The sequence below is a fragment of the Anticarsia gemmatalis genome, chromosome 5, assembly GCF_050436995.1.
Source record: "Anticarsia gemmatalis isolate Benzon Research Colony breed Stoneville strain chromosome 5, ilAntGemm2 primary, whole genome shotgun sequence".
NCBI lineage: Eukaryota > Metazoa > Arthropoda > Insecta > Lepidoptera > Erebidae > Anticarsia > Anticarsia gemmatalis.
In genome coordinates this window covers 10,633,370-10,653,107 of record NC_134749.1, presented here as the reverse complement: position 1 = coordinate 10,653,107, position 19,738 = coordinate 10,633,370, and the positions used below count along the sequence as shown (strand labels likewise).

The 19,738-nt window shown below is 35.9% G+C and overlaps 2 protein-coding genes across 2 annotated transcripts in view; one reads left to right on the top strand and one right to left on the bottom strand.

Moving 5' to 3' along the window:
- Nucleotides 1–19,738, bottom strand: part of MCU (mitochondrial calcium uniporter) — a 242,304-nt gene that overhangs the window by 123,567 nt on the left and 98,999 nt on the right. The gene's annotated exons all lie outside the window — the stretch shown is intronic.
- The window catches only part of jv (javelin), a 182,107-nt gene that overhangs the window by 71,198 nt on the left and 91,171 nt on the right, over nucleotides 1–19,738 (top strand). The gene's annotated exons all lie outside the window — the stretch shown is intronic.

The window sequence follows — 19,738 nt, the reverse complement described above, 5'->3', positions numbered from 1 at the left end:
GATTGTTACTACAAGACTAATTAATTAACATATTTATTTGAATATGAAACTTATTGCTAATTAAACATAAATCGATGACACGCGCAGGGCTCATCCGGTGCATGGTCAGCAATCGTTTAGTGACGCACGTCGGTCGATTGCTTAACTCCTCCCTCCCTAAGCTGGAAGCGCGGCACGCAGCTTCCCGTAGCGTCCTCGCTACGTTGAGTCTCTGGCCTTCTTCTTAGTTGGATCCATAGATAGATTCTCCAAGCGACGATTCCTGAGAGGATGATATATAGGCAGATTGTCGTCCAACTCGGAGTAGCCATTAGGATTTGCCAATCGATACTATTGTTATCTTGAATTTCTTGAGCACGGTCCATCAGCTCATGGATGCTGTCCAGCGAGATTTCTTCAAGCTGCAGGGTGTAATGAATGTTGTCGTCGGGGATGATTCTTGCGTTGGGTAACGGGATCATTTCATCTATTGTTATGGTGTTCATGTTTGTCTTAAGGGTTCTATTTAAGATGTCTAGCTGACAGTCACTCGTGATGCTGATGAGATGAATACCGGTTATTTTCTTATATTCCGTCTTCAATCCACATCGAGATCTTATGACTTGTTCTTCTTTTAGTATGATCAGCCACTTGTTATCTTCTATTTTCTGAATCTTTCCTTGCTTGAAGTTCATGCGCGCCCGGGTGCAGTTTGCTGGTTGATGCTTGATGAGTTCCATGATACAGTCGTCAGATGAATCTATGAGTTGGGTGCTGAGAGATTCGCATAGGTGTATGTCTTGTGCGATGATTCTGCAGTTTCCTTCAAGGTAGGTGTACTCCTCGCTACTCAGTGCTAGGTATTTGGACTTTGGGATAATAGTGAGGTTTTGTTTGTCAGGGATGGAGTATATGTGGAAAAGGTCAAATTTATTCGGGTCGATGGAAGGGATGTCTAGGACAAATGTCAATACATGTGCTGTGCTATACGCTTTTACGCTTATAGATTTTTCTATGCTATGAATATTCAAAATATTAAGTTCATCTATTGGTCGAAATTGTGGATGAAACTTTTGAATGTTTTGTAATTCCTCTAGCAAATTATGCGGGGCTATTATGCTGGGATGCATTACACCTAGTTGAGCGAAAGTCATCGCGTCCTCTAATACTACAAGCTTATCTAAAAGAATCTGAAAACTAAAATCTATTTGTATATATAAATCTAAGAAGTGCATACGGTTTACCGTTAAGTTATTTCTAATAGTAGTGATTTTCAATAGATTATCTAATTTCTTTTGATTTTCGCCGAGAACTGAAATATGTTTACTAAATTCATCAATAGTGTTTTTAGCTAAGAAAATTGATTGTTTTTCCAAATTATTAATTTTACCAACTGAATTACGTATATCTGATATTTCTTTTTCAATTTTTAATGCATCGTCATAGTCTAAATTTCCAGTGATGGTTTTAATAACTGAACCTAAACCATTAATTAAACCGCGTCTAACTCTAATATGAGGTGCAATAAACATAATTTTCTTACCTATTAAGTTTACACTAAGTTCTATCTGATCTTTATATGTTCTATATATATCTTCAGTACCTAAAGCATTCGTTTCAGCTGTTTTAGTATTAACATATAAGGCTAATAACTGTAAAGTAACTTCGTGCAAATATGAAACATTATAAACACAGGCTAAACTAAAGGAATCAACTTGTTTAAGGACTTGTCCTTGTTTCAGCAAAAGTATTCCATTTTCATTATTGACCGGGCTTAGGGTCAAGTTGGCTGTTGTGTAGAGCACGCAGGCTCCTGCGATGAGGATCCTGGAACAAGGTGTGGTCGTCGTAGCAACTTATAATGTACTCTAATCGATTTAGCATTTGGATGACTACCTATTATTTCGGCTATGTTGTTGGGATGGAGATGTATAATTTTATACGGACCTTTGAAAACGGGCTTCGTTTTGTCGTTGCGCGCTGTTTTCGCCACCTGTTTATAAACCATCTCACCTACCTTAAATGATATGCTTTCTGCTGCCTGGTTGCGTTTTTCAATGATCTGCTCTTTGTTTTTCGACATATGCGCCGCTAAGCACTCCTGTACAGCTTCAGCGTTACTACGGTGTTTAATTACGTAATCTTGGTAGAATTCTTTAGAGTAGAATAGTTCTAACGGGTTTCGAGAAGCTGTGTGTCCTAACAAAAGCTCTCGGGGTGTGTAACCTGTTGCGGAATGTATAGAGTTATTATACGCAATAATAGCGTATTTCATTATTGACTGAATAGGATCTTCTTTATTGGTCATCCGTTGTATGCGTATTATTTCGCCTATGGTTGAGTGAAAGCGCTCTACAGGGGAATTAGAATTAGGGTTATATGGTGTAGTAAAGTGTATGTGGATGTCATGGGATGCACATATTTCTTTGATTACATCATTCTCGAATTTACTGTCAGAATCAGTTGTTATTTTTAAAGGTAAACCTATAACTGAGAACACTTGCAGTAGCGCTTCAGCTATGTGTATGCTGCTGCATGCATTTAAAGGTACTGCCTGAGCAAATTTAGAGAAGTTGTCTATGAGTGTCAAAAACGTCGCTCCCCCAGTAGAATAAAGATCCATAAATAGATGTTCTAATGGCTTTGTAGGTGTTGGAGTTAAAGCTAAAGAAGTTTTAAGTGGGTTCCTTTCATATTTCGCCTTTAGACATATATCACATTGATTTATGTATCTTTGAACGGAAAGTAGCATATTAGGCCAATGATAATTTCTATGCAGCTGTTTATGAGTTTCTTGTATACCGCGATGCATTGTTTTGCCTTCGTGATACTTCTTAATGAGTTCCTCTTGTTCCGCTTTGTTCTCTACAAGAGTTACTCGAGAACTACATCTAATCAATTTTGGACCTCTATCATTGAAAATTGTTGTATAAACTTTAGAAAAGGCTAAATATAAATGTTCATCATAAAAGTAACAGTGAAATATACGATCTGCAATAGTGTGTTCTTTTAGAAATTTAATAATTTCAGCTTCAGTATTGTTTACAGGAATAAAAACATCTTTGATAACCATTCGAGAATTAGTGGACCTATTATCGACTCTATAAGTTAAGCCTGGTGTTGATCTTATATGAAACTGTTTTAGTTGTCTGTCTATAGCGTCTGATAAAATTGGAATACCGTTATTTTCATTATCAGGTTGAGTATGATTCGTTGAAACGAGTTGGTCTTGATTTGTGGTGGTTTCACTAACTTGGTCAGGGTCCGTCCTAGTTGTATGTGACTGTGCGTCACTATTAACGTCAACGTTTTGTCTAGCGTTATTGTCATTACTCTCAGTCTGCGTCCTGTTTTCTGTCTCTGCCTCCCTACGAGCATTTTCAAAAATTCTGTTTATAATTTCATCGTCGTCGTTATCATCTAGGTTGACCGCTAGGGAGTCTATACTATTGTGAAAAATTTTTACCCTAGATAGTGCATCAGCATTGGTATTTTGTCTGCCTTTTTTATACACTACCTTATAATCATATTCGGCCAATTTTAATCTCCACCTAGTTAATTTTGAGTTAGGGTCTTTTAAACTCATTAGCCACGTTAGTGGTCTATGATCCGTATATATGATAAATTTACGCCCGTATAAATAGGGACGAAAGTATTTAATGGCCCATACTATCGCTAATAATTCCTTTTCGATCGTGGAATAACGTGTCTCTGTGTCAGATAATGTTCTGGATGCATATGCGACTGGTTTATCTGAACCTACTCTACCTTGTGATAAGACAGCGCCTATAGCAAAGTCTGACGCGTCTGTAGTCAATATGAATTCTTGTTCAAAATCTGGATATTGAAGAATAGGTGCGTTTGTTAATATTGTTTTACATTTATTTACTGCCTCTACAAAGTCTTCAGTATGTACTACTTTAGCGTTTTTCTTAAGAGACGATGTTAACGGTTTGGTCAATTTAGCGAAGTCTTTAATAAACTTGCGATAATAACCTACGAGACCTAAAAAAGACTTTACTTCTTTTTGATTTTTGGGTATAGGGAAATCTAAAACAGCCTTGATCTTATCTCTATTAGGCTTAAGGCCTTCATCAGTCAGTTCATGTCCCAGAAAGTTAACTTGCTTTTGTAAAAACTCAGACTTATCTAGTTGAATTTTGAGATTGTGAGTTTTAAATCTATCGAATACTTGTTTAAGTCTTTCAATGTGCTCTTGTAATGAGGTTGACACAATGATGACGTCATCAAGGTACGTAAATACATTGTCAAGCCCTCTTAATATATGATCCATTAAACGTTGGAAAGTACTTGGTGCATTTTTTAACCCAAACGGCATTCTGAGAAATTCATAGTGGCCTCTTTCAGTAGTGAATGCGGTCTTTTCTATATCATTGGGATGCATCTCTAGTTGATGATACCCACTAGCAAGATCAAGAGTAGTGAAGTATTGTGCACGTCCTAATCTATCAAGAATATCGTGTATGTTAGGAAGAGGGTATTTGTCTTCAATGATTCTGTCATTAAGTCTCCTATAGTCAATCACAAGTCTCCACTTAACCTTCCCTGAAGCGTCTGGTTTTTTAGGGACTATATGGACAGGGCACGACCATGGTGAGATACTCTCTCTAATTATTCCTTGTTTCAAGAGATTATCTACCTGGTTTTGTATCTCTTTACGCTGTTGAGGCGCTTGCCTGTAACTCCTCACAAAAATCGGGGTGTCGTCTGTTAGTCTAAGTTCATGCTTTACTGTGTGTGTAAATGATAATGGTATGTTGTCAGAGTGAAAAATTTGTCTATAATTATAACATAGTTTGGTAATTTCCCGTTTTTCTTCCTCATTCATATGTCCTATTCTAATTTTTTCTAAATTCTTACGCAATTCTTTGTCAACGTCAATGTCACATTTAACGTCTAATTTATTAAGTTCACAGTTGTTAGATGGTTGAAATGATTGTATTGGCTCAAGTTTTACAGGTCGATTATTAACTATTATCTTTTTTTCGTCTGTTAAATTAATTACTGATGTTTTAAATAAGCCATTTCTAACTGTAACTACAGAGGCTGGTGACTTAAGTCCTCTAGACCAACAAAAATCGTCACAGATATATTGTCCATCTGCATAAGTAGTGTTAACTGTTATAGTCCTCTCGCATCTGGGATCAATTCTAACGTTCTTTGGAGGATTATCTACAAAAATTGGTATTTGGAACGTTGCTGATTTTAATAATCTATTTTTTAAGTCTATACTGCACTCTAATTCGCGAAACAAATCCATGCCTATAATTCCGATATATTTTTCACCAAAATCGAACACTAGAAATTTATGAAATTTATCCGTATTAAACTGTGGAGGTAATGGTAGGGATGCTGTGTATTCGTGCTTTGTGACACCGTGCGCGGTTTTGACTAAAAAGGGGTCGTAACTTACGTATTGTTCAAAACTAGTATCTTTTATAGCGCTGGGCGATATCATGCAATTAGTGGCGCCGGTATCTAGCAAAAACTTACCTTTGAATTGTGGTATTTTTATATAAGGTAGATGCTCCTTGCCTTGACTGTTTAGTTCTACTGTACTTATCAGCTGTTGTCCTGCTGGTCTCTGTCTGGGGGAAAATCCTGGTGATAGGACTCATCAGCGGGCATCTCCTGACACTCACTTGGTTCGCTGTACTGCATGTTATAATACTCACTTTGTTCGTAGTAGGGGTCATACTGGTATGGTTCCGATTCATTTGCGGTGTAGAAAAGCTCTTCAGACTCCATTGGTTTCGGCTTATTGACAGATCTCATAGTTACGTCTGATACCTTTTGTGGTGGGTTTACCTGTTGGCGTGGCATGTTTGGCTGTTGTCTAAAGTTAGATGAGTTTCTAAAATTTCCGGACCCACTGGGTCTAGGATTACCTGCTGGCTGCGAATTCTTCCATGGCAACGAGGGTTGTCCCCACTGCTGTCTCTGATCTGGGGCCCAATTGTTACGCTGTGGTAAAAAGTTTTGATTCGCAAACCTTTGCTGTGGTGGTGCGGTGTTGAACCTAAAAGATTGACTTGGTTGTGGCGGAGGTGTGGGTAAAGAAAGCTTAGGCATTTCTTTTGGTTTGCCTTGCATATGTGGTGAACTAAAATTATTACTAAGCCTATTATATGCTAGACGTGCCTCCTCCTGTCTGGCAGTGACTATAGCTATCTCTAGGGTAGCTGGGTTAGATATACGTACGCCTACTGATACGTGGAAGTCTAAGTTATTTACATACTGATCTATCACCATTTTCTCATAATATGACTTGTCACTGTGCCTACCCACTGATTGTAACGTATCTAAAATATCCCTAAGGCGTTTACCGAATGCTTCCGAATCTTCACCCTTATTTCGTCGAATACGCGTAAGCTCTTGCATTATTTGAATTTCGTTACGAGGTTCGCCTAACCTACGTAATAACGCGGCCTTTATAGCTAGCCAATTATCAAGTGATTCTTCATAAGCGATGGCATCAATAGCGGTGCCACTCAATCTACTTTTTATCAAACAAATAAATGCGGGGTTAGCTCTGGCTTGTTCAGATAACAGTAACATAATATTCTCCACCTCTCTAATGAAGAAGTTAAGTGTTTTAGAGTTACCATCATATTTAGGTATAAGGTCTCTGATAAACTTCAAGTTAGCCAAATCTGCGCTATCCATCGCCATTGTAAATATCTAATTAATTTAAAAATATGTTATGTGAAACTACTATAACTACTGCCTACCTACTACAGAAGAAGTAGCGTAATATTATTTCTATATGTTATTAAAAAGTCAATGTATATATAATATTTAATAATTCCTAATAGTATGTATGTTAATTGTAACTTTAAACACAAATATAAATTGTTAAAATGCAAAAGTAATTACTGCCTACCTCTTAAAGAATAGCGTTATGATTTTAATAACAATACTTGTACGCCGATACTCGTATAAATGCGTGTTTCGTAACAATATGAAATGGACACTTATTTAAGTGCACGAATAGAATTATGTTTGCTGCTTACCTCGTAATAATATAACGAGCGTAATACTAAATTATAAATATGAAACAATAAGTAAATACGTAATTCAATTGTTTGTTCGCTACAACTGCTATCGTATTACTTCTATTGTTATTGGACTCTAACAATTAATTAAACGGTACCTATAATTAAATTGAATGTCTATCGCGATTATAGCATACAGACAAAACACATGAAATTAACATACACAAAATACGACAGGAAATATAGCATAGGAAACTGAGTAAACGATTCGTACTTACCCCAGGAACTTCTGCATCTCCAGCCGGGCCTTGTAGAACAGCAGGACTTCCAATTCTCCGGAACTCCCGCGGGCTGCCACCGACGTAGGTTCTTCTATATCGGATCGCGAAGATAACGATAGAAACCGTTCACTCTGGACGAAGAGTTTATTCGATAACTGAGTGTCGCGATCCTACCGACTGCGCCAGTTAAATATCGGTGGTCCAGATATTTATAAAAAAAGATTTATTTGATTAAAAAAATACAAGTTTATTCTACGATTGTTACTACAAGACTAATTAATTAACATATTTATTTGAATATGAAACTTATTGCTAATTAAACATAAATCGATGACACGCGCAGGGCTCATCCGGTGCATGGTCAGCAATCGTTTAGTGACGCACGTCGGTCGATTGCTTAACTATAGTTGAGACTATTTCTTTGGTATTTGATGTAGAAATTATGCCATCAAAAACATTCTGTAAAAACCTCAAGTCTCGCCGTAAAAAGTTGTGAGATCGATATAATACCAAGTCGATTAATCTATTTAGTCTCTACTTAAAGGACCTTCTGTCTTAAGTTATTACGTATGTTATTATCATGCTAATTTAAAAAAAAATACCTTTAAAACAAATAGACCGACCTGGCCATCGCATGATTTAATTATTAGTATGTATCACACTACACAGCACGACGAGAAGTTAATGCTCCTGAAATGTTAATGGCGAATTTGTGTTTTCTTGCGATGACCAAGTCGATCTAATTGTTTTAAAGGTATTTTTTTTTAAATTGGCATGATAATAACATACGTAATAACTTAAGACAGAAGGTCCTTTAAGTAGAGACTAAATAGATTAATCGACTTGGTATTATATCGATCTCACAACTTTTTACGGCGAGACTTGAGGTTTTTACAGAATGTTTTTGATGGCATCTCACTTCTTTTTGTAGAGCGAACATAAGTCCAATTTGTATGGAAAGACGTTTTTTTTTCATAATTCAACATATTTTCCTATGGGAATGTTGTTCAGTTTCATGGGCTCAACACACTTATCCACCCTATACCCCCTCCCCCGTTATGTCTCATATAGTAGGTACCTATTTACACCTATTTATTTTCTACTGTAATAATAATTCATTAACTGCAAATGTAACCTTGTAATCTTATACATTTATATGGGATTACAAAGTTATTGTTGCAGTTGGTGTATTTAGAAAACTGGACCGAAATTAGAAAATATTAAATTTTTCCCATGATTAAGACACTAAACCCTATTTGTATTCTAAATTTTAAGCTTCTAAGTCTGCTAGAAGTACCTTAGACTTTTGATGATCGGTGAGTCAGTGAGTCAGTGAATCAGTGAGTGACAAAATTCAAAATTTTAACAAGTTGTCATTCCTAAACTACTGGTTCAAATTGACTGAAATTTTAAATATACCGTGTTTATACAATGACTAATTAGTTGCTGAAAATCCAGGCTTCTTGTTTTATCCACAACGAAATTATAGGGGTGTCAAAAATAGCCCGAATTGCTTCGAGAAAAGGATGTTACGGCCGTGCCGCTTTTTTTTTGCTCGACTTGCGGGGGCACTTCCGTGCCCCCAGATCTGGAAAGCAATTTCAAATTGGGTTAGAATGTTATTAATATGTATTTCTATTAATATAGATATGGGAACTATTTATATCTGTCACTCACACTGGCAGTAACTTTGGACAGGGTCGTAGTTAGTGTCATATGAAAATTAACATCGATTCTCGAGTTAGTTAGTTTCCAAAAGTTGTCTATAATATCCGAAAAAATCTGTATGAACCAAGATAAATATCAAGCGAGACTGCATTTTTCTGATATCGTTCGCGTATAGAGCCGGAGGCGAGAGCCCGTTTATTACAAAAAAAACTGTTATTTAACTATCTAACTTAGTCTTTACATAGTATAAAGTAACAAAACTATATTAACAAGCCATTTGCATCCAAAGGGTCGCTTATCCATTCATATAACAACCTATAACAGCCATCTCAAGACAAACACCAACATCAATAACAACTGTTTGAAACAATCTGTTCAAGATAATACACGAACACGCTATAACATGTGCTAATAATATTAAGTAAAACGAGCTATGATAACAATGTGAAGATATAACAGTTAACCTGTTTTCACTTTACAAAGGATACATTAACATGTTTTTGAACGTACTTAGTTCACGGTATTCAAATTTTGGTAGAGCTCATTGCGGGTACATACATATTACGTATACATATAGCTTTGTATTACTATTGAGCATATTTTTTCTATTTGAATATAGAAGATAGGTAGGTACGAGTAGATAGACTGGCAGAAAATGCCCCTAGCATTAAGTCCGCCTTTATAGTGTTGTATACTAAGTTTAAATAATATAAATAAGATAGGTGTATTAAGCACAGACTGGCATATCACAAAGATTACTTATAATCAGAGCCGAAATCAGTCGGAGAGATATACATAATATTATAAAAAAACTCATATTAAATTATACCCCGTCTCATTCCGAGATTCTCTCTGGCTTCTGCATGCTTCAAGTATACTTAATTATTTCTGTTAATAATATTTCAGTGATAGCCCGGAGTCTTTGGGCGGTTTGACACTAAGTTGACCACAAACCATACGATAAAAGAAAAAAAAAGGTATTTAAATAATATATGTACTACATTCCTCACATTCTCTGTTCCGTAATGTCTTCACAAATAGTCGCTTAATTAAAGCGCAATGCACTTAACGCATATAAACGTATCAGCTGGCATAGATCTGTGAAACTCGTGCTTCCGTCATTACGTGGACATCGTTTATCTTATTGTTTGTTTGATGAACATCTTAAGAAGCGTGTGTTTACCACGGAACATTATGCGTTTTAAAAATATGTCAATAATAGCATTTCAACCAACAGAATTTCGTTTTTAGTTTTATTAGACTTACAGTGTATGTTAGTTTGTTTGGGGCAAGCTTTGCGAGTTAAATTAGAAGTATCTCTCGTCATCATATTGATTTGAAACTTTGCATCGCGGCCAAGTCCCAATAACATTATCTTCTTCTTACCTATGAGACGAGGTCCATACAACAGAAGGGTGAAATATCACGAAGTTTTCAAAACTTACTGTTAATATAGTAAGAAGAACACTATTATGTCGCAATCGTAATTTTTTGGCTACTTTCACAGGAATGTATAGTAAATTCTTAACTAACTTTTTAAACTATCAAAGAACACAGGTAGTTCGAATTATGTATGACTGCTCGCGTCCAAGACCAATGCAAAACTGTCGAAACATCAAGAAAAGTATCGTTACCTTTAAAATTTTCATCATGCAAGATAAGACCCGTTGTGCATCTAAGTATTACTTTAACAGACCACAGTGCACATACTTCTTTAGGCTCTCTTTTCATATGAAATAACGCGTGAAGAAATCATATAAAAATATAGTCGGGTAATGAGACGACGCCTGCGCAGTTGCGCGCGCGACATCGCGTGCTACCGTCACTCGGATTAAAACGACAGGTATTAACCGCATACCAAATAAATGAGATCCACCACGCGAAGGAAAGGAAGTTTTCTTGAATATTCGCAGAATTTATGAGACGAACTGATTAACGGTGAAGTTTGTTTTTGCATCTGATGATTCTATTGGCAGGAGAATGTAGAGTACGTTTTTGTTCAGGCTAACGCTTTTTTTTGTGTAGGTACAAAATACCAATGAAAGCTAAAATATCTTTCTTTGGTTCATAAACAGACTAAAAAAACTGTGTCTTGACTAATCATATCTTAGTTTATTTAGAGGATCATGAAACACTTATTATTACTGATGTCCATACTTGCAGAATAATAGGATAGCAAATCCAACGGCTCCGCATGGCTCGTTGGTCAATTTGTTATCACTGTACATTTAAAATACAAGCGTCCTCTACAGCTTAGTTTGAAATAAAAAACAAACAAGATCATGTCTAAATACACTGGGGCTTAAATAAGCAATATTTCAAGAACAAATCTGATGCTTCTGGCTAGTGGTCAACCTAGTGTCAAAGTTGTTCAAGCCGCCCGAAGTCCTTTGACATGCTTAATGACTGTTATCTTAATTGACAACAACCGGGACCGACATTTTACGTGCCCTCCGAAGTACGGAGACGCCTTGTACAAATACCACTATGCGGTCACCCATCTATGGAATGACGGCGCCAAGGTTTGCTTAACCCACAGATCGTTTACCGACCAGTGAGCGCAACCGGCTACGGGCGCCTCACGGGCCTGGCTACGGGTGCTACTGCTGTTGTTCTAACACTAGTCTGTTAAAGCTTACTCCCTACCTACAGGCTGTCAAAGTTATTTTATAACAGTCGTTACATTGTCAGTGTCAATTATTGTGAATAGTTATTGAATATTAACACAAACACGCTGTTTACTGCACGGCTGACATAGTTTTGTGGCGTGTTAGCGATGTTTAATACTAATGTAACATGACACGAACGGTAAACAATTAGATTACTAGTTTACAACCATAACGAGAAAATATATTAAACTATGAATAACCTTAGAACTGAATAATTGGTTTTATTTTTCTATACAATTTATGCGAAAACAGTATTTTATTAATTCTACCCGTTCTTGTTATTCTTTCTATATCAACTCAAGAGGCTAACTAGAAAAAAATCCCGAGACAAACAAAGCCAGCTAAAACAGAACATCGTGAAGGCTTTTCTAACATTAGACCTTTATAGTATTTCGCCATAAGACAACGATCAAAGACAGAATAAAAATATCGTTTGTTACCAATTCATTTATGAGCTGTTTCGTTGCAAAATACAACTTTAACAGCAGCCCGAACTAATTACAAGTCACCAGTCTACTTTTTTTAATTTAGTTTGTCACTTTTCCAACGCTCTTTATAACCCGCCAAGCTTTAATCAAACCTTATTTAACTTAATTTTAAAGCAAGCGTAGTTTCATAACAGCTTCGTACAGCTTCTCGAACCCTGGCAGAAGTACAGGCTTAACGCGAGAGGCTATTAACGCGAGAATGATAGCCGTCTGTAACTACACAAATACTACTTTTATGTTCTAATGTGTTTACTATGAGAAAAAAGTTTGCACCTTTACGAGTACGATGTGATTTAGAAGCACTTTTGTAACATTTTCTAAAGCGGTCTGAGAGGTGATATTATACATACACGCCATACAAGATTATTGATACCAATAATCGCATGTTATGCATAGTCTGTATCGATAAAATCTATCATATATCATCAATACTTACTATAATGAAAAATGAATGGAAAGCAATTATAATATTGTATCACAGTTACTTTTTACCTAAATATTGATCGTAATAGGCACTGAATGCATTTTGTTATAAGACAATACATAATTATATGGATAAGCTTTTGAATAACACGCCAAAATAAGTATAGGTGTTGTCTAGCAAAATACCAATTCCTTTACTTATGCGTCTCCTATAATTTCTCAGAAAATTTATGCGTAGGCAGTTAGCTGCTCACGATATCCAGATATATGTCAAAACAAAGTGTATTTTGTGTTGTAACCAGATACAAAAACCCGTCATACACAAATAATAGTTCCAACTCATGTGTGATAACAGTTTTCCGTTACTACATGTAACGTGTGAAAACGAAATCGGATTATTTGGCTACCACTTCGCATCTACTCTTTGAAATCAAACTGTTAGGGAAGGGATTTCATTTTGTTGGCTGCACCGCGGCGCCGTGCTGAGTGTTTTTCCGGATTATCGTTGCGTTGGTGGAGTTTTAACTGGATTTTTCACAACGGGATGAAGTTTTTGGAGCCCTATTAAAATGTTACGGTAGTTGTCTGCTCACAACGTTTTACTTTAATTCCACATCTGTTGTGTCCGTTTACTTTTTCCAAAGACTCGTAACTATTTCGAGGTGCGATAAGTATCACGTGTCTTAATAATTTTTTGGGTTTTATATCTTCGCAAATTATAGTAGATTTATGAAATAAAAATTTTATTTAAAATAGAACCTTGTAATTGAATGAAATAATGGTAGAATTCAAGCGAAATTTTATGCGAAGTCTTGTTTTCATTGAGTAATAGTAGTCGCCCTGAGTAAGTTAGTGCTCATTCACGTTGACTCGCGGGCGCGGTGGCGGGCGCGGTCGCGAAATATCAAACATATGGCGATGTACCGAAGTGTTCACGTACAAACCGTTCGCGCGGTCTAAGTCGCGGGCGAGCTAGCGGCGTCGCGCGCGGCCCGCGTGGCGCACTCGCGCCAATATCAAACAAGTGAAGATGTTCGTGTGTGTTCACGTCGAACTAGCGGTGGCGGGCGCGATTCACTCGCGATGTCAAGTAAGATTAACCAGTTTGAGCCAGTTTGAACCAAACGCCCGCCTGGCGGCCAACGTGAACACAAATCGCCACGTCCCCGCGCTCGCGACCGCCACCGCGCCCGCGAGTTCCAACGTGAACAAGCACTTAGTAAAGACACCCATGGACTTTGGTTAGTATGCTAAGATTTATTTTTTATTTTTTTTTAGGTTTACAAAGTTATGTAATCAAAATACATGTCTTTCATAAAGCAGATTGTTCATTCGAATGGTAGACTTACAGACGTATCCAACAGTAGGTACATAAATTATATCTTAAAACGTGGTTTTATTCAAAATCCTGACATTTGTCTCCGCACAGGTATACGACCTACATAATTTTAAGGCAATATATTCAACAAAAACTGAGTACAATTTCATGTTAAACCTTCATACCTTTGGCTTTATAAAACCATGTCACATCCAGCCAGTGCCCCACCAGTTGCCTTACTAAAAGTTTTAAAAGTCTTTTACTTTTATTCTTTTATTCCTCGAGTTCTTTTACGAGTAACAATAAAAGCAAGTTTCTTTGTTCTTTTGTTTCGTATTGATTTTGGAAGAAATTGTTCGGTGGCAAGTGTATGTTGATGATTTATGCTTACGTTTGATCGAAATGTTTGTAAAGAAATGTGCTTTATTCACAAAAATATTGGATGTTGATTGTTGTGAAAGATTGATGGTTCATGAGTATGGTGGTTTCTTTCTTTCCTTGAATAGTAACACAAACGTTAAAGTGTAAAACTACTTGATAATCAAGTAAGTCGTCTTTTACGACTTTATTCAGTTAGCAAGAGATTGACCTTACGACTAGATATAGGGCCCTTTCATTGCTCTTCATTAGCGTTATTTTAATAGCCGTATTAGTCATATTTACTTTGAGTACAACACCGATTACCACTTTTACAAACACGATTACAACGAACTACTAACATATAGCTTTAAAACTAGCTATTGCTGTTTCATAAACTCAACACTATAATAATCACCACGACGCTATCAAATACATCAACCATAGCATTCCAAGTCGGTCTCCCGCCACTACATCTCAATCAAGCGTACAATAAAGTACGTAATGAATCTCACCGCAGGCGACAACGTCGGCTTGGCACGGAGCCGCGACCCGCCATGAATATTTACAAACCCCACACTTAACACCATTTACATCGGCTTTGTTTACACGCAAACAATTTAAAGAATATTTATATTTATGTTGTAATATTTCAGTTTTTTGAGACGTCAACAAACAACGGCGCTTACTTGACGTTCAAGGTGCTGACTTGTCGGTTACCCATCTGTAGTTTTAGCAACCTTAGCGCGGACTCTCTATGGATGGTTTACCTGCAAACTGGTATTTGAGCTAAAAAGTCGCCGTAGAAGACTCGTAAAAAGTAGGTCGTGTTCATCGTAACGTAACGTTATACTGATTGAAAACTACGTTTAAGCTATGTCATTTAATATTTATGTTAGAAAGAGAACGGACAAAAACATACTTATAACATTAATTAGCATTATGATAAAATAAGAAAAGCAGATGTATTCAATCTTAAGCTTCATGTTCAAGTAACTCCTAATACTACTAATTTCCATCCCATTAGTTTTTATATCAGAGAATATCAAAGAAAATGCTTAACATATTTTCGTTAAAATATAGAGATTATACAGAATCAAAGAGACCATTCCTATGTTCGGAATTTACGGTCTTAAGAGCGAACCCGTATCATAAGTCTGTTTAACAAACTTTGACCTAAAAACTATGAAAAGTTCAAGTAAATATTGCTAAAAGGGTTTACGGCTTAATTGCTTTAATGCGAGGCTATTCGTCCCTTTGGTGTTATATTAAATGGGTACATTATGTATAATGTTTTATTGTACGATATAGCAAACAATTTTATTTGAAGGCAGGAAATATTCGCTTCGCCAATACTGCTATCTCACTGAAATTATAAATGCAAAGGTTTGTGAGAATTTTTAGATATTTCTTACACTTTGACGCAAAGCCTACTGATAAGATTTTGGATGTCACTATTTTAGCCATATTCATTCTGTTACATTCATGAAAGCGTTATAAAATGTAACCATTTTTGTATATTTGATTTAAGCTATACCTATTTGCGAATATATAAAAAACAGATTAGACTAGTCAATCATGCTATGATGCATACATCATACGTTGTTGTAAAACCCTTCTCTCTTTTTGCTACTAATATAGTACAGAGTTAAACTTATTTTTTACAAAAGAAACGTTATACCAAACACTACCTCACTTAGTAATCAAAGCATTATATTGCTACAAATCTATACGTATCGAACCGTTTATACAAGTACCCAAAACACTTAACTAGAATAAATAAAAAGTATAAATTCAAACAAGATTAAACCCAGCTTCGGACGGTCGTCGGTCAACAGTCCTTCAGTCCAATAATCCTACGAGTCCCAATAACCTTTAACTTTTAATACACGTTACAAGTTAGTTACAATCAAACTTTTGCCTACAACTAATCAAAAACATCCGAAAAGTTTTTTCATCAAACGTTCGCGAGTTTGTCGTATAAGTATTGGTTTCTACTTTTCTAGTGTTTGGTTTTTATCTTATTGCGGATACGTGAACAGTGTTCATATATAAAATCACGCCTTCTTGCGATAGGGGTATACAGAGACCAAACAACGCCCTAGCTACAGTTACATTCTTAAAATCACGCTTTATTTCCATAGAGATAGGCAAAGACCAAAGAACACCAATAGCAACTATGATTGCTATAAATTTATATAGTGACTTCACATTACATAAAATGGTAGTTTATTCACCAGTTACTTATACAATAATAATAAAACATAAAAAAAATATATTTCAACGCCTATCATAAAACTACTGGCAATTCAACGAGCTGCATCAATGTGCTGTAATGTGGGTAATGTACGCTATATCAAGTATAAGTGCAATAACAAATTACTTGTTCCTTTTAATTATTCTGTTTTCATTAAAGTTTAAGTGGTAAACATTTAGTGGTCACACTAAATGTTTGTTAAAAATACAACGAGAAAGCTTTATCTTATTAGAAATTTCATCGTACCAAAACAAATGTCATAGATAAACAGTAGTCTACAAACAGCAGTGACTGTGGGTACAACAGTAGCGAGTAATGTGAACATTTACAGTTAGTGAATGGTGATGATAATGACTAAGACGAGACATATTGACAAAAATACTTTAATATCTCCTGACCGGAAATCAAACGTTAGACTTCATAGTTATGATTGACTTATAATATTACGTTCCTTCTGTACACAGAGATAGTATAAACAAGCATACCATTAGTTGTAATAGGACACACCTTACCAAATTACAATAAAAATACACACACCTATTCCCAAAAGTCTACATTCTGGTAGAACAGCTGAAAGTTAGTGAAATTAATTGGTTTACCCTCAATTACCAGCTCGTAAAACTATGCGTATGAAGTCGTAACTATGAACCGTGTTTACTCTGTTATTATACTTCGCGATGAATCCATTATAACTTATTAATATGAGGGTAGATTGAAAATTAAGCTAACGATTTTGATGAACATGTGTTTGATGAGGCGCCCATAGTCAGTTGCGTTCACCAGTCAGTAAACGATTGTAGGTTAGGCAAACCTTCGCGGATATTCCATAGATGGGTGACCGTTTAGTTGTATTTAAACTGAGCGTCTCCGCGCTTCGGAGGGAACGTCAAAAGTTGGACTCGATTATTGTCGATTAAGATAACATGTCAAAGGCCTTTGGGCAACTTGAACAACTTTGACACTAGTTTGACCACACACCATACGATAAGAAGTATAATTCTATACTATTAGAAGAGACTCTATTCTATTTTTTATTCTCATAACAAAACAAGCTACTTCTCATTGTAAATTCCCTGCAGATTGTTGCTGCAATATTCTTACTAAACAATGTTTTTTAAACTAATTAACTACTAAACTAAATAGAACTAAAACGCAGACTAGTTCTGCCTAGTTTGTTTCAATTTAAACGCTATTCAGTTGAAACTAAAAGGTGTTGAACTGAAACTTTCAACTGATAAAATTAAAAAAGCAATTTCAAAGTGCGAAAGAAAAACCTAGGAGAGATCGGACCATTTTAATTGACAAAGCTTACTGGATTGTTACTTTCATAGTAGTTTTAAGTAACTGCTCAAACGGGCAGTTACTAAAAACTCCTATGTACTTACTACCTATTATGTATGTTCTGTAAAGATATAGTTTAGTATCTATGAGCTGCGAAGACCAAAGACCGACCTGGTTGCAGTCAATTAAGACCACAGTTTTTAAGTCAAGCCGACAATAGTAAAGATGTCAGCGCTGTGATCCAGCTGTTCGCACATAGATCCAATTCCAGTGCAGGAACAAATATTTGTGTAACAAATATCTTTCTAAGCTTATTGTTAGTTAGATTCCTACTTACATTAGCTTACATTTGTAGTATACACTCTACACATTAGTGTTAATAGGTCCAGTCTATAAGTATTGTTAACTGTAAAATTTATTTTTAGTTTCCCACGATGCAATATTATACATCGGCACTAAGAATTAAACTTTTGCAGGATTCTATACAAACATAGAAACAATGGACACAAAGCACACGTAAAAACGTAAATTGAAAGTTGTCTTAGAAATTCACCTTCGAACTGTTTAAAGTCTTTGACAATAAACAACAATACCAAGTTAGATCAATAAGTGCAACAGCGACTGATTGCGGAGACTTAAAAGTTAGACACTACCTGTTTTCCCGATGTTTTTCTTTACTTTTAAAACTAGAACCTGTTTGCAACACTTAACTGCATTAAGAAAGTGCGACGATGCTTGTTTAAAACTCCAACTTAAAACTATTGCACTCAATAAAAGTTTAATAAATCAGAAAAAGTCATACACGGTCCAGAGCCAGGTTTTCTACTAGCTTATTCATACGGTCTAACGAATAAGTACGCTGTGCCTTTCCCCATGATATAGCCTATAACCTAAAAAAAATCGTCTTCTTCCCCTGCAAACAGAAAGAGACGAATAAAAACAACTAGCAATCCGTACTTTTCTAAACCTGTAATTAAAGGGCACTCAATATAATTTCATCACATTTTCACGCTACACTATTGAACATAAGTCTGCTCTCTCACCTACATCACAGGCATCCAATACTTGCTAAAATATAGCTCAAACTAGACTTGACCTACTAAGGAGGATTAAACAATAAAGTTTTAATATTTTAAACGGAAAACTTCACCTTCTGACTTGAATAGACTATCTCTTATTTAAATTAATTACTTTAATCGAGATACACTTGCAGTAGATGAGGTCATTGACTTGTCGATATACATTTCACTTAAATGCATACATGTAACTTTACATTTGTAAAGCGCGAAACTGTAAACAATGATGTTTTTAGACAGATTCGTTTATTTTATATGTTAGTTACGTGTAATAGAGGGTTTTCCTATAGTATCCCGTAATGACACGTCATCCCGGTCACATTTAAGAAAATTCTAACAGAAAACAAAATGCAATCAAATCAACAAGAATACCGACAACCGGCTAGTTCTCGAAAAAAATTGCACGAAAATGTAATTAGCGCTCCTAGCGGGTTCCGTAGGAACTATTTTGGCAGTATATTTTAAATATCAAACTCTTGACACTCGACAGTACCGGTTGTAGAGAATGGCGCTACTGCACACTGTGTTTACCAGGAATCAAATCAAGATCTCGCAGTGATCAGCTACAGTCTACTCAGGTCGTTATTACATTATTATTTTTCACAAAAAAATATCTTTCGAAGCATTTTTCTCAACTAAAAGTTCGGAGACAAGACTTTGAATTATAAGGCGACTTTGCAACTTAACGATTATGTTTACAAGGGTTGCGGAGTAAACATGTTTGTTTATATGTTAATATACGACGTATAGCTGTAAATAATTGAAGAATACATCATGTCTTATCTCGGGAGATAACAAAGAAATATAGGCAATAGAGGAAACAAAATTATGACACTTCTACCTATTCCTAAAAGTGCTGAATATGCTATCTCAACTGGCGCCAATAACCAGTAGTGCTCACCGGTAAAGTAAACAATCTGAAGGT